This window comes from Dermacentor silvarum, chromosome 3 (genome assembly GCF_013339745.2).
Source record: "Dermacentor silvarum isolate Dsil-2018 chromosome 3, BIME_Dsil_1.4, whole genome shotgun sequence".
In the NCBI taxonomy this organism is placed as follows: domain Eukaryota; kingdom Metazoa; phylum Arthropoda; class Arachnida; order Ixodida; family Ixodidae; genus Dermacentor; species Dermacentor silvarum.
In genome coordinates this window covers 216,879,211-216,892,506 of record NC_051156.1, presented here as the reverse complement: position 1 = coordinate 216,892,506, position 13,296 = coordinate 216,879,211, and the positions used below count along the sequence as shown (strand labels likewise).

General features: G+C 44.1%; 1 protein-coding gene across 1 annotated transcript in view; it reads left to right on the top strand.

Annotated features, from left to right (window-relative positions):
* The first annotated feature begins 2,265 nt into the window (after nt 1-2,265).
* Nucleotides 2,266-13,296, top strand: part of LOC119446657 (solute carrier family 13 member 5-like) — a 36,594-nt gene continuing 25,563 nt past the window's right edge. Inside the window, exon 1 of the mRNA XM_049664319.1 lies at nt 2,266-2,503. The gene's annotated coding sequence lies outside the window, so the exon portion shown is untranslated. The remainder of the gene's footprint in view (nt 2,504-13,296) is intronic.

Below are 13,296 nucleotides of genomic sequence, written 5' to 3'. Positions count from 1 at the left end.
AAACGTACTCCTTTACAGACTGTAGAGGCTGACTGGCGATCCTGAATTCTTGTTCCCTTGCCAGGCTATTGAACATTGTTTGTCTTCTGCATATTAATCTTCAACCCCACTCTTACACTTTCTCGGGTAACGTCCTCAATCTTTGCTGCAATTCGTCCCCATTGTTGCTGAATAGGACAATGTCATTTGCAAACCGAAGGTTGCTGAGATATTCGCCATTGATCCTCACTCCTAAGCTTTAGCAGTCTAAGAGCTTGAATACTTCTTCTAAGCATGCAGTGAATAGCATTGGAAAGATTGTGTCTATTTGCCTGACCTCTTTCTTGATAGGTAACTTACTACTTTTCTTGTGGAGAACCAATGTTGCTGTGCAATCCTTGTAGATATTTGTCAAGATATTCACGTATGCCTCCTGTACTCCTTGATTACGCAAAGCCTCTATGACTGCTGGTATCGCTACCGAATCAAATGTTTTTTCACAATCTATGAAAGCCATATAGGGAGGTTGATTGTACTCCGCAGATTTCTCTATTACCTGATTGATGACATGGATATGATCCATCGTAGAATATCCCTTCCTAAAGCCAGCTTGTTCTCTTGGTTGGCTGAAGCGTTGCCCTGATTCTATTGAAAATTATCTTCGTGAATATTTTATACAATACTGAAAGCAAGCTAATGGGTCTATAATTCTTCAATTCTTTAACGTCTCCTTTCTTATGGATGAGTATAATGTTGGCGTTCTTCCAGCTTTCTGGTAGACTCGAAGTCGTGAGGCATTGCGTATAAAGGGCCGCAAGTTTTTCAAGCATGATATCCCCTCCATCTTTGATTAAATCGACTGTTATTCCATCTTCTCCAGCAGCTTTTCCCATGGTCATGTCTTTCAAGGCCCTTCTAACTTCATCGCTAGTTATAGAAGGATAGTTATATATATATATATATATATATATATATATATATATATATATATATATATATATATATATATACAGTTACATAAGTTATATAGAAGTGACGGAACTTCTAGAAGGGCGCTGTCACATATAGATGAAATATTAAGCGAATCCCGAGGCAAGAAGGGAAAGACAGGACAGGAAGAAAGAGGGTGGCGTAACTGCCACGGTTTTATAAAACGCACTGTTCGCGGCCTATGCCAGGGTTCATTGATGCTGATGAAGTGCCAAGTGTCAGTTAAATGATAGAGTGTTTACGTGTGTATAGCATGTAATAATGCGCTAGCTACCAGTGAAACATTTTATAGATCGAAAGGTAGACTCTCTGTACCAAGCTGGTTACTAGAAATATTTCTACAAATCCATCTCTTTTACTACAAAATATTTTTCTTTGTAGTAACAGAGGAAGAAAACACCAATACTTTGATTGATTGATTCTGGGGTTTTACGTGCCAAAACCAGTTCTGATTATGAGGCACGCCGTAGTGGAGGGCTCCGGATTGATTTTGACCACATATGGTTCTTTAACGTGCACTACAACGCAAGCACACGGGCGTTTTTGCATTTTCGCCTCCATCGAAATGCGTCTGCCGCGGCCGGGATTCGATCCCGCGCTCGTGCTCAGCAGCGCAACGCCTTAGCTGACTGAGCCACCGCGGCAAGTTCATTACTTTCGAAACTACGAAAAATGAATGACATGATGTGCTATGGCCCACAGTTAAAAGATACTCTCGAAATTACGCGAGACTGCGTCTTTGTTAATGTGTGAAAGTGTTGGAAAGTTATAGCTTATGAACCACATAATGTAAACGATATAAATCATTTGGTTTGCATTTGAAGATTCTTTCGGGAGTGGAATCTCTGTCAAACTGCTCGTTTCATTCCACACCCTCCCTCACTCTGTATACTATTCCCGTGCGTGTCCCAAGAAGTGACGCGCAATTAACTCCCGTATGACGTATAGGCGATCGCTGCGAGTCATAGCTCACAGAACGGCTTTTTCACATGGCGTGACGTTGTAGTGAGGGAATGGGTGACTAAATAGCCTGCGCAAGATACGATCTTGAAGCATCTCTTAATTCCTCGTGCATTTAGATGGAGAAGTGCACGGCGAAGCTTTCAATCTGAAGATTTGGCAACGCCACCAGCGAGGCTGGAGGAGACGCAGCTCATCGCTCTATAACACGCGAGCGCTCTTCGAGAGGGCGCTCCTCGCGCTGACGTCGAGTGATGACGTTGCGATGACGTCGAAAGTTCACGTGCCTTGTCGCGCCCCGTCAGCCCCGTTAGCGCCACGCCGGCTCTTGGGGGCGCGGACTTCGAGCGTGGGGTCGTACATTTATCGGCGTCAAAAGCCGCGACGCTCAGCAGGCGCGACAGATGTCGTGGGCGCAGCGTTGTGCTTGGATCAGGTGAAGGGCGGTTTCAACGCTGGAGTCGGCACTGCTCGTCACTCGGCAATAAGCAGAGCGAGTTCGACGAGCAGTTGAAATTACTGCGTGTAACTGGGAGGACGGCGAGGACCGCACAGCAGAAGCCAACGCGCGTCTGTGAGTAAGATGTGCTGCTGTACTATTTCAAACACGGCATCCGACTGTCGCGGGACGCAGCGTTAAGAATTCCTCGCGCCTCTTAATCTCCGCATCAGAATCGCATCAATGTGAAATGCTACTCGATGCTTGGGAAGGTTTACTGCACGGCCACGCTCAAGTGTTCGGAGCGAGTGTTAATCGGGGACCACTAACAACGGTGACACGGCCTAACGGTGAGCAAGGAAATGTAAGAATAATTACGTCTGAAAAACAAGCAAGAAAGTATATAACTACAATCCGAACCACTCGATGTACTAATACCCCCCGCTTTTTCTTTCTTTCTTCCTTCCTCCCTTATTTTCTTTGTCTTTATGATTGTACTCGAATGAGAATTCCAGCCGAATTTAGATGAAAATTGCAGTTGACATTACCATCCCTCCGTTGATGTCATTTTCGGCTTCCTTATTTTTTCTACTGTACTTGAACTCCCAAAGGGTCAATTCAAACTCCAGTGCTCTGCCCATGCTTCCTCGAGGCCCACCGAGCCTGTTGCTGACGACCGGCTTCAGTGGTATAGTCTATCTTTGTGTCCCTTGACGCTCGAAGTGCAAGAAGGTGTTGTCATATGTGCGCAATGTGCATGACCGGAAAGGCAACAGAAGCTTGAAAAAAAAAAAAAAGAAATAGGATCACGAGTGCTCTTTCTTCCTACCACAAAATCCAGATTACGTAGATATTGAACTCTGAAAAGAGTCTATTTTATCAGGTTTGATTCCCAGCAACACAGTGTGTGGTTATCGGTCTCGCTCGACTCCTCGTTTGATTATGGTACATACCTGAAGCAATTTTATTTTTATCATTACACACGTTGACTTGAGAAAAAGAGTAGCCGGTGCCGCCTAGAGGCACCACCATCTCCTAAATATCGTGTACAAAAACACAAGATAAGGATAAAGGTAAAACTTCCAAAAGAGTAGCACAAATTTACTTTAGTTAACAACCTGCACATCTCTTTACATTTGCCTCGGAGATGCTCTTTATTTTTTGTTTTTAGAATTCTTTGTGCCAACTCTATTCCATTTTAGTCATCAGAACTTGGATGATGGCTTTGCACGGACTAATCTGGTCATCGCCGTTGCGCTAACCCCGACGTCAGTTCCCCAATACCCTGCGGCACGGAAAGGTCTCGAGTAAATTTTGATTTGGTTTTGGCATCAACGGCAACGGGGGACGCTAATTTCCGCAAGAAATATACGTCCATGAAAACAAGTCAGAAATATTGAGTTAGCTAGATCGCTGTGGTCAAATGCGAACTGTTAGAGATGTTTCATATGCGGCCGAGAAATAGTCTTCTTGGTCAAACCACACTTGAAGAACAAAACCAGTGATTGTCCCATGTTTACCTGCATTTTAAAAAGCTATCACACACCATGGCGGAATGCGCTCACTCGTCTGATGAAAAAATAAAAGTACATCCCGTACTCCTTTGGAAGAGAAGAGGTGCCCTTGAGAATGAAGGTAAATGTGGAAAAGCGCCTACTACTGCAAAATTAACCATCAGCACTCACTTTGTTTTGTTTTTTTGGAATATAAGCTCTGCCCGAAATTATAGTGCATCGTTGGCAATCGACCCTTCTCAAATACTTCCTTGTAAAGGCTTTGTTCTCTATGTACCCAGGCGTAAAATTGTTGTGCGTTCAACTAGTAAACTTGTGCTGCGTCCGCTCTCTTCTCCGAAAAACCCAATTGCTGATTTCGCTTATATGGTTTCGTAGCAATATGCAAGAATTACACTTGACACGTTTCCTGTTACGCATATCATCCCTTTATTTATTTGTTTATTTATTTGATCGTCGACCTGCGTAACAAAAACTTCTGAAATCGCTTTTTTGCATCGACAATCGGAGGCAACTCTTGGGACTGTGGCACTTTACGCCCAAGAATAATGTATACCGCTAGATGAAAATGCACCTTGAAGTTCAGCACTGTGAGACTTGATAGTTTTTCTCATCGCATTTTGTTCGATATGCTCGGAAGAAATAAGTCATTCCCCGCGTATGCGATTGTGTTCATGAGGTCGTCACCCTGCACTCGCGACGTCGGCATACGCGTGCCAATACTCGGTATGCAGAAAAGTGCATTCGCTATCAATCGCAAAAGACTGCATGGAGTCAGGTGTTTATCCTCCCGCGTGAGACAACCGAGAGAATTGGCGCGGGCTAGCTGACACGTGTCACATTCAAAGGAAATGTAAAACACAGAAACGAGAGCATTTTCTCATACATTGTCCCGCTCTGTTTTGGCGCCTATACTGCAGTGTGGAAGGCTCTCGAACGAATTACTTAAGCTGTATATCGTAGTAGTAATTAAGATGCCGGGTAGAAAATATACGGAGCCTGTAATTTCGAATGCAGGAAAGTGTGCTTCACTAATTCGCATTTATGTCGGGGTGTGCTAGTATTCGAAATTTCGAATGCAAATTGAATCAACACTGCTATTCAATTCGTATTTGATTCGTGAATTCAGTATTCGAAATTGCAGAATATTCGTTTCTTTCGAATATTGGAGTGTCGAGGACAGAGAGATCGCTGTAAATGGAGACTGTTTCGAATTATTCTGCTGCGGGAGAACTGTGTATGTTGCGCAGATGCACCAGTTCCTGAGTTCATGCACGGGCCTCATACATTTCCAGTCATTCAATAAGAATGGCTAGCTTTTAGGCAGCCTATGCACGAATTTGTTGTTTCGATTCATTATTTTGCCAGATTCACCATGTTCGCGTACCTTGTGTGATGTGTTGTAGCATCACGCTTCTATTTTTCAACAGACACAACAGCTTGTTCCATTAATGTCGTTGTCATGGTGCCACAGATAACTGAAAGCAGTTGTTAGTCACAAGTGGACTCAGTTGTCCGGACGTTAAACTGCGAACTCTATTACATACATGTGTCAAATAATCTATGTGACCATTATTTTAATGCGAAGCATTATTGGCGAGTTCAACCTGTTACTGTTTTCTCTAACGACTACCCATCCGATATCTGGCCGTTTTTTGTGAGCCACTGGGACCATGTGGGGATGTGACACATATGCCCCTCTCCAATGAACCTCTTTGACGCTGACTTGGGTCGCCGGGTATCAGAGCAACAAACACCTACGTAAGGGACATCTACGTAGATGCCAACTGTAGTTGACTCTGCGTGATTTTTGTTTTAGCACACGGGCTTCTTGAAAATTCACTATTTTGCTTTGTTTGAAAGTGAAAAAATAAATTCTATATTCATGCTATATTCTATATTCTATAGGTAGTTTTTCTCGAATATTCGTATTCGATTCGATTCGGGAATTTCCCTATTCGAACACCCCCTGCATTCTTAACGAAAACGCCGCAAGAAATATACAGGACGATGCTGAGAGCGTTTCCTTCGGACGTTTTCCCGTGTCGTCTGCTCTACGCTAAACGGCCATGGCTGAGCACCAACTTGCCCCCCAACATGTCTTTTCAGGTCACCTTTTCATTAAAGGGACCACAACGAGAAAAAGACATTGAGCTGTATGAGTAAGTCACTCTTCGACGCACTACCAGACTGCTCTTACAGTAAGATGCCGACCTGAAGTAGCCGACAATCTGTATCGTGTGGCACATTGCAAATGGAGCGAAGTGTGGCGCGACCGCCTGGCTAATCGGGAGAGGCAGCGCGTGGGTGCCTCGTCAGGTGAACGTTGGGGGAACGTAGGATTTATTTTCCCTGTAGTAAATACAGCCCCATGAATCTACGATGTGCATCAATCCATACTTTCTTTTGCTAAAAGTGCCACACATGCCTTCACGTTTGTTAGTGCAATGTGTCTAGTTAATCGTGTACGTTAACAAGCTCTCTAACGCGACCGTTTTGCGAATTTTGTTGTTCGTAAAAGAACAGTCCCTACATTACGGCACTTAGCAATTTTTCCTCTTTTCTCTGACTATCTCTTATTCTCTTATTATCATTTTTCTTAGAAGCGTAGTACGGGCTCTCTTACTCTCAGTGTGATAGGACACTCATAAAACAATGCAGTTATGAAAGGCGAGGTCGAGGCTTATCTGAACGGAGTGTGGTATGTGCAGTACGGGTGGTTGCGGCCATAAATGTCTACGACGTACTAACGGCTGCGTGGACGGTCATTTCCTCTTTTCGCAGCAATATGTCGACCCGTCTAAAGTGCGGACGTTTTCCTCCCCAAAGCTCTACTGACAGCAGCAATTCACATGACACAATGTATTTGTGATACTTTGTTTTGTGAATAACGCACTGTAGAATACACTAATGCAAACCATATGTCATTTGAACCACGTGTTCTTGTGCTATTGGCTCTTGTAAATGAAAAGCCCTGAAAATTGTACTGAACACTGCAAACTCACGGCCTCTAAATTCCTTGGTTTACCTGTTCTTGAGTATGGTTCTCTAATTCATTTGGTCTCCCCGCCATCATTATGACATAGACAAGCTTGAATCCGTGCAGAAAAAAGCTATAAGATTCATATATGGCAGGTACAATAGCCATTTCTCACACTCCTCGCATTCTCAGCTATTATCTCTTCAGTCACTCGCTCAGAGACGCACATCTGAAAGCCCGTGTCATGCTTCATAAAATAGTTTTTTCATCTTCTCATATTGATGTGGCTATATTTTTTTGCCACTAGCTCTGCGCATAACTATGCGCACAGACTCGTTAAACATTTTCTCGCTCAGGTCGCAACTGGATTGCTTTAAATTTTCATTCCTTCCGTCAACAAGTGATATGTAGAATAATCTTGATGGATCTATAACAAAGGTGCCCATTGGTCAGTTTTGTGAGGAATTGCTGAAGTATACTGTACAGTATTATTTTATGCATGCCTTTTTTTTTTCTTGTTTCGTGATCATATTACATGTTTGTAAACGTGTTCATGTATTTTCAACTTTTTTGCACTGACCCACCCCGCTATGTCTCGTATAGAGACAGCAGTATGTGTAAATAAAATTTACACGCTAACATACAACACACTGCCAGCGATTTCAAAAGCGAGCTCGTCAGACGGAGAAAACATGTAGGCATGCATTTTTTAGACAAACGGCTTAAGCGATATTTAAAACCTGCTATGGAAAAGAGTTTCAAGGCTTTGAAAACTAATGTGTGGACGCCCGTACAAGGCTGCATTGTCGTTAATGGCCAACTGTTACCGCGGAAATCATAGCTGAATTGCAAGAGTGCGAACGTAAAATTTCAGACTCTCCGCGGCTAAATTATAGGTGCGTGTGAAGCATGGTTGTGTTTTGACTTCATCTGAACAACTAGCGCTCGAGGAAGTTTCACTTACGTATCGTGATGTTGGTGCTGTAAGTTTATTCCCGACTCTATTTTTGCTTTTATTTCGTCAGGTGGTAATGGGGTGCAAATGCGTGGAGGGGGGAGGGTGGGAGGAGAGGCTACAGTGTCGTTTATAAAGGCACCCGTCTCTTGGCTGACCATCTCTGACCCACTTACGCGCTCTCTCAGTCACTAAAAGCTACCACGAGCCCATGCGTTGGCTCTCTTTCTAAATGGTTTTCGTGGCCACACTCTGTCGTCACCCGAGCACACTTGTACATGTCACTGGAAGCAACCATAACCGTCATGCGCAAAGCATAAAATCACATTTCTTCACCCGCGTATCACTAAGAGGAATGTACCCATCTCACGATGAATATTGGCGCTAATACGATTAGCATCGAAACAGTGTAGCGACACACCGTATTGCTAAATTCGTCACATCTGTGTAGCCGACTTCTTCAATTTTGTGTTACCGACATCTTCTCCGCATCTCTGTAACTCAACGCTCCTCGATAAGTGCACGCCCTGGTACTATTCTGCTCACATCACTTTCATCTGCACATTCGGCTGCTTTTGATGCCGCCTTTCCCACTTCTATGTAGCCGACTTTTTCGATTTTTTGTTGCCAACTTCTTCACTTCTTGCCTCTTGTTCTGCTTGTCCATCCGGGTACCTATACCCAGTGGTAGATACTGCCCGTTCTGGACGACTGGTCAAGACTGTTCACATAGCTAGTGTACATGCCTAATGATCCAATCTATCTCGCACATACCCAGTGAGTGGTCCAAGATGCCATGAAAGAGGTTAGATATGGATGGACACACGGAAAAGTGTGTGAAATTCTCGAAGAATTCCATTCGCATCAATACGAAGGACTGCCGATGGGAAGACGAACCTCATCAAGTAGAAGACAAGCGAAAGCTCCTAGGCGCGTCGGGCGCTTTGTATCTTGACCGCAGAGAGCCGGACCCGATTGGGAGCCACTAAAATCTTGTAACGCCTTTTATGGCCTGTCGACCTTGTGCAGAGCAGAAATACCAATAATTAGCGGTCTGGTGGGCCTTGAATGGAGGCCGAAAGTGCGAAGGGGGTGTGGTCAGAGGTGGTTGGCTTGCCGAAGCTATAGCTGCCTGACACCATGCTTTCCGCTGTGAGTTTTACCGCTATGAGCAGTTATTTCCCAGGAAACTGGCTTGGTCTCTACGTAAGGAAAGTAACTTAAAGTCACGCACGTGCCGACAACTTGGGGCTGTGGAGAGATTGAGACCAGATACGCGCTATACACTATCCAAGAATGTTTACTGGTGTCCCGGCATCATATATTTGCTCCTCCCGATCTATTTCCGCTAGAATAGTGTTTATCGTAATCAGAGCCAAACCGGATTTTGTTTCTTACCGAAGACACTAACTTGCAATTTGCAAGGAGGTGAGAGAAATTGTAATTGGCATAATTTTCTAGAATTGAAATAATGTCAAGCTCATTTCGGCAACCTTGAGTTGTCGTCCCGTGTGAACTGAAGGGATGCCGAGGAACGATCTGGAGAGTCGGACATCTAAAGATATGAATTGAATATTTTCGATGTAGGAGAATCCTAATTGGCGTAATTATGTACCGTGTTGGAGTAATTTAAAGCCAGTTGAAGACAAATATTGTGCAAAAAGCTAGGAGAGAATAGTACCGAGTCAGAGTGTACCACGAATGCCACAGTGAAAACGAAGCCCGTGCGCAAGCAGAGAAAGATGCGGATCAAACGATGGGAGCTTTTTCAAGCTAACTGCTTTGTACAGTGAATGACTCCACGTCCTTCTTGAGTTCCCAAAATACTCCGTAGAAAGAATTACGTTAACGAAAAAACTAGAAAGATTGGACAAGCGCCCCTTTACAAAACAAAACAAAATTACTTAGACCATGGTGATGGTCAGCGAGTCATCTGCTGCAAAAGGAACATCATCTTAAAATACTTTTTAACTGACACATAGTTAGATCAACGCTTGTGGACGTTACTGTAGACTAAACTTGAACCGAGCTGTGTGTTTAGACCTACCGTCTATTTAGTACGAAGATGACTCTTGCACCAATGGATGAGGTGTATATCTCATTGGGTTAGTGGCATAAACAGACGTTAGGTATTGAGTGAACTCCGTGTTGCGTTCTTATTATCCTTATTAGTTTCACTGTCATTATTCATTCATTCATTCATTGCTGTAGAACATTGAAAAATGGAGTAGCCGAGGTACTCGCTACCTCAACCTCTCCACAGCAACCCATGAATAACGAAAGAGAACTCCTTGACCAACACATTTTCAATTTTGTTTTTAGTTTCGATAACCTCTGAAGCGTCTTTCGCGATTTCAATGATATCTTTTTAAAGGCTGCGAAACTTTCTCTGGGAAACGTGCACATGCCATTTTTCTCACTGCCGACGTGGAAACCCAGAGCCATGTAGCATTCCGAAACAGAGAGCGGTGAACTATGAACTGCTTGCCTTCATCGGCATTCCTGCGAATCGCGTAGCACAATGCCTATCTTTATCTTCAGGAGGGCTGACTGATATGGCGTTTCCAGCAGCCGCCCATATCTGTTTTCGTCTGGCAGAAAAGCGTATATGGAGGATAGTAACGTGTGGGTCGCCGTTACCGATAACCCCACAGAACAAAGTCTTGCCCGCTTCCATTAAGCTGCTTCCTACTCGATGTTCCTTCATTCATAAAAGTGCAAGCTCGGCGTTTATCAGACTCGCCTTTTTGTCCTTGAAAGGAGCGAATAACTAGCAAGCAGGTCAAAAATAGTTGTGTACATGAGTCACTAGGAGGATCCCGAGACACACGTCATGAAAGGAAGATTTTTTTAAAGCGAATCTTATTGGAATACCCCCAGTGACATTCGACTATTCCCAGAAGCAGTGGTGTCACTTCGTCATTAAATTTTCCTTATAAATTTCAGTCATGTATCGATCCTTAGTGCCCTGGTCATTTTCCAACGACATAAGACCACGCATAAATTCAGAGAATTGTAAAAAGTTGTATGGCGTGCCATAGCGCATTGTACCCGAATACGCGAGCTGCAGCTTTCACTGACAGACTCACGAAAACCGCCATTAATACCTTAGAGGCGCTACATTCAAGAGTTCCGCATGTCGAGCCCCACACCTAAAAGTAAACAAAAGTGTTGGCGCCTAAATTGTCCCAAACCATCGTTAATATGATGCAGCGTTGTGCGAGTAAACAGAAACTTCAGTTCATCAGAAAAATTCACAAAGCTTTTCTCTGAATTTGTCTTCTGCTCCCAACGTTCTGTTTACAATGTAAAAAAAAAGTAAATCGGTGGACTCTTGATTCACGTTCTGAACCTGCACACATGGCCTTATGAGGGAGAGAGGCTTCTAGTACATGCTGTTTTTTTACGTGAACCTAATTCAACGCAGGAACATTACGTAGGAGCTCCGTCACAGCCCTTGTATCAAACGTAAGTTCTTCATTAAAATGTGTCGCTGCGAGTTTGTTGTTGGCTCTAGAACTCTGGACAATCCAGTCAAAGATGAAATCTGCAAGCCTTTCTGTGACTTTCCTGACTTGCCATCCGTGTTTCCTACTTCGAGGGCTGTTTGCAAGCTTTTGCTATACATAGGTGTAACGGTGAATTAATGTACTCTCTCTCGCGCTCAAGGCCACATGACCCGTACATGCTGTCAGTTACCAAGATCTTCCATGGCCACATAGTGGCAAAACACACATAAAGCTATTCAGACTCACTAACGAAACAAATTTGCATTTTGAACAAATTTCAAGTTTGCTTGCGTTTATGTAAACTATTCAGCCAGTCAACAGGACACGTCCTGTGCATTTGGCCACGATATGCTGTGCTAAGACAATCATTCGTACATTTGTTCAAGTTTACCAATCAATCTTTGTCTGAAACGGTTCTATTGGCACCTTGGCCGGATTCTTGTCGGCGTGGTGTTATTAAGACTGTCATTTAATTCTTGCACGAGAGCAGTCTCAATTTGAGACTTTGAAGAGTAATTTGTTATTCAAGTTCAATCACCACCATCCTCACCCTCACCATCAACACCTCTCTCCCTCTCTGTCTTTTTACTCCCATCTCCCTTCCTCAATCCTGAGTAGCAGATCAGAACTTTGATTCAGGCCAACCTCTCAGCTTTTCTACCATAAAGAATTATCGCTCTCTCTCTCGCAGTCAGGCAAACACACATTTATGCTTGACTCGCTAACATTCAAGTCCATGCCCGCTCGGACGCAACTGTGCTCACCCAGACGCAAACTCACGCTTGAGCCTGCCTTAGTGAGTTTGAATGAACGGACCATGCAGGAAACTCCCCGCAGGCTATGTGCTCCACGGATTTAGCCAGAATGAATACTGAGCTCGCATACGCTGGAAGGTGACATGACAACAAATGAATTCGCAATCAGCCTACCGAAAACGCTATAAACATGAAAATATTTTAATCATTTTCCATAACAGCCTCAAAATTATATATTGGGGGTGCATGGTCGCACGGTTGACGTACATACATTACATAATAAAAGTTAAAGCTCCAATGTTGAAGCCATGAACAAGAAATTTTCCGTAGTATCATCGACACGTACAAGCCCTAGGTCCGCCGTGCAAGGTTAGCGTATAGCTGCGCGCCTAGTCGGCCTTTCTGCAGCACGCGTTACATTGACGGTGCGGTCGTGCGAAGTTGTAACAGATTTATATACGGATTAGGCGGCAGCCGCTTCAAAGTCTCTTGCTTGTTTTATATAACTAATATTGCTCATCTACTTAACCTCGTTACTGCCAGAGCCACCGTCACGACGGTACCACAGATTGTGTTGGTCTGTCGAAAGGTTGAAGTTTGACAATCTAGTCAGTGCGTTTGCTCACGAAACAGGAAGGCTGCGACAAATGAAAGCACAAGCCGCGACTGGCTGCTCATTTTTCTCAAGAAGCCCGCGACAGATTCTTTCCTAAGTGAGCCTAAATAGCACACGGATTCTGTCTGGTATTTCCAGTCTGCTCCCCGACCCACGGTCTATTTCTGTGAAGGAGGAGTAAAAATAGGAGAAAAGAAACGAGAAATGTTGGGTGACAGACGTTGGCAGTGTAGCAAGTCGCTCCCGAAAGACAGCATGATATATGTATATTGCATTCGCAGTCAGTCAAGCCGAAAAGCCTGCCTGCTTCGACCTGCTTGGCCTGTATTGGAGCCGGCTCTGCCTCACGACTGTGAGCAGCCTCATGCTGATTGATGATCTTGTCAGCAGCCATAGTTCTAACTTATTGCAAGCGTAGCAATAAAAGGAAGGAACGCGTGCCAGGGCCACAACAGAACTTCTGTAACAAACGTTTGTAGTGGTCTAGTGGGGTGAATGATGTCGACAGTATACATTTCTTGAAAGCAGCTGCGAGCGGGAAGATCTGCCTCAAAGCTGTGGCGAAGGTTGCACCAACCACAGACTGGTAGCTAGTTTTG